We start from the raw sequence: 2,533 nt of genomic DNA, 5'->3' as shown, positions 1-2,533 counted from the left end.
CCTGTCCTGTCCCCAGAAAGGAGTGGGGGTCGGCAGCCAGACTGAGGGACACTGCCTTTTTTGGGTGGCTGTGAAGTACTGTGAAGCCGGAGTGGGGGTCCGGGAAACCTGCGGCCGCCTCCCCCTGCCACCTCCGTCCCTGCAGCCTCTTGTCCCTCTGTCCGGGCTCACCTCAGCCGCCGCCTCCTAGCAGCTCAGCACTTCCATCCCACTTCAAGCCCAGCTCTCGCCCCGAGAGACCGTCCGGGCTGCCCTGTCCACCTCCGGGGGCTGACGCTGCCCGCATGTCTGTCCACACGCGCCTGCCCCAGCCGGGCTGCCCTGCTCCATTTCCTCACACCCCACCAATACCGAAGCACTGGCTCTGCCCAGGCTGTCCTGGGTGATAACCAGACCCGGCCAGCTGGCCTGACGGGGGGCGAGGTAACACACGCCCTGGGGGGCAGGTCCTGGAGGGGTGCTTCAGAGCAACGGGCCAGGCGAGGAGCGAGCTGTGGGAGCCGCTGGTGTCTGGGACCCCAGGGAGAACCTGCAGTGCCTGGAGGCCAGCATTCCCGTTAGTCACACCCGCTCCGCCTCGACTGCGGTCTCCGGGGGGAGCGCGGTGAGCAGTCAGCCCCACGAGCGTTAGCCAAGGCCAATGCAGACCCCACGGCTGCGTCGGTCAGGCCAGGCCCACCATGGCCGTGTGTCATGTCCGCTAGGAAGCGGCACCGAGGACGCTGTTCAAGGGTGAGACCCAAGCACGCTCATCTCTCACCCCCTGGGGTTCTGGTACCCACTCTGGAGACCACTGACCCCCCCACGACACCACACTCCCCAAGAGCCGTTGGTGTGTGGCCGGGCCACGGGGGACAGCGCAGAGGTCCCGTCGACACAACCTCCCTTAGTGGGCACCTAACAGCCGACCAGTGGAGAGGGCCCCTCAGGCACTTTGAAAAGTAAAATGCCTTTTTTATTATCCAAAAGAAAAAAACCACCCCAGTCCCACCCTAGATAAAAATAACTACTGTTTACGTGGTGTTTGAATACCCTCCCGTCTCTTTCCTGTGCTTATGTAAATGTATCTTAAATTATTTATTACAAAGCGAATACAAATTAATTTAGAAAAACTAGAAAACTTTTCTAAGTGAAGACACAGGGACAAAAGCCAACCATAATTCCCCGACCATGGGTGGCCCACATCCACATGCCGGGGAATGCATGGATCCCCTCCATGCGTGTGCTCAGTGTGCTGCATGGCAGGCACGGAACTGTGAATGAATTTCTTGCCTTTTTTTTGTTAAAGAATAATTGGGGGACCAGCAGTTGGCATAATGGCTATGTCGCTGGACTCCCATGTAGTCAACTGTGGTTTGAGTCCTGGACCTGGTGGCTTAAACACACCAGGCGCGTGTGCGTGTGTGCCCAAGATCCAGAGAGGAGAATGGAGGAGAAGGGATTATGGCGTGGCCATCCCCCCTGGGAGGTGATTTCTTGCTTTCTATCTCTCTGTCTCTCTGTCTTTCTGGCGAGCACACGCACCATGTAGCAAAAACCTCTCCAAAAAAAGAAAAAGAAAAACTGGAACCCCCGTGCTTCATACCGGCCTAGAACTGGGTTTGGCACTGGTGGCGGCTGAGGCAACGCCCCAGGGCACTCTTCCGGTTGCTGCTTACTGACCACATGGCACAGATGCTGGTCCTGCTGGCTAACGGTCCCGTTTTCCCCTTTGAGCTGATATACACAACACTGCAGTGAACACCCTCACGCCCGCCCTGCCACCCTGGGCTGCTCCCTTGGAATAGACGCCTCCAAGTGGAATTGCTGGGCCTGAGGGGACCAGGGAAGCACACCTGCGGGTCCTGGGTGTTGTCCCGGGAGCACGCTCCTCCTCGTCTCCACATTCACACCCTGGGGCCTGGCACCAAGCGTCCGTGGAGACCGGCTTGTGGAGGCTGGAGGGTGCCCTGGGCCCGCCTCCCCGGTTGCCATCTGGCTCCCCCTGCACCTGGAGCAGAGCCTGGGCAGAGCAGGGACTCGGCGGGTGTTCACAGAGCACGGAGGGCCAGCTCCAGAGCCCCTGCCCAGGCTGTTGGCATAGGCTCCAGAGCCACCTGTCAGCGAGGGGAGCTGGAGGAAACCCCCACAGCCCTCCCGCGAGAACTGGGGACAGAGCTCCAGTCACTCGGGCTGCGCCGGAACCACGTGGGATTTGGTGGGGACTCTCTCCGGGACATCGCTGTGGGGGTGGGGCAGATGCCCTCTGCAATACGCCACTGCTGGTGAGAGATGGCCCCTAGGCAGGATGGCGGCTCCCGGGCAGGAGGGCGACTTCTGGGCAGGATGGCAATTCCTTGGCAGGATGGCGATTTTAGGCAGGATGGCAGTTCCTGGGCAGGATGGTGATTTTAGGCAGGATGGCAGTTCCTGGGCAGGATGGCGATTTTAGGCAGGATGGCGACTTCCGGGCAGGATGGCGATTCCTTGGCAGGATGGCAGTTCCCAGGCACGATGGCGATTTTAGGCAGGATGGCAGGTCCCCGGCAGGGGG

At 60.3% G+C, this 2,533-nt stretch overlaps 1 protein-coding gene across 1 annotated transcript in view; it reads left to right on the top strand.

Annotated features, from left to right (window-relative positions):
* LRRC4B (leucine rich repeat containing 4B) overlaps window positions 1-2,533 on the top strand; it is a 30,894-nt gene that overhangs the window by 2,621 nt on the left and 25,740 nt on the right.

This window comes from Tupaia chinensis, unplaced genomic scaffold (genome assembly GCF_000334495.1).
Source record: "Tupaia chinensis unplaced genomic scaffold, TupChi_1.0 Scaffold000129_1, whole genome shotgun sequence".
In the NCBI taxonomy this organism is placed as follows: domain Eukaryota; kingdom Metazoa; phylum Chordata; class Mammalia; order Scandentia; family Tupaiidae; genus Tupaia; species Tupaia belangeri.
This window is presented reverse-complemented; position numbering and strand designations above follow the sequence as displayed.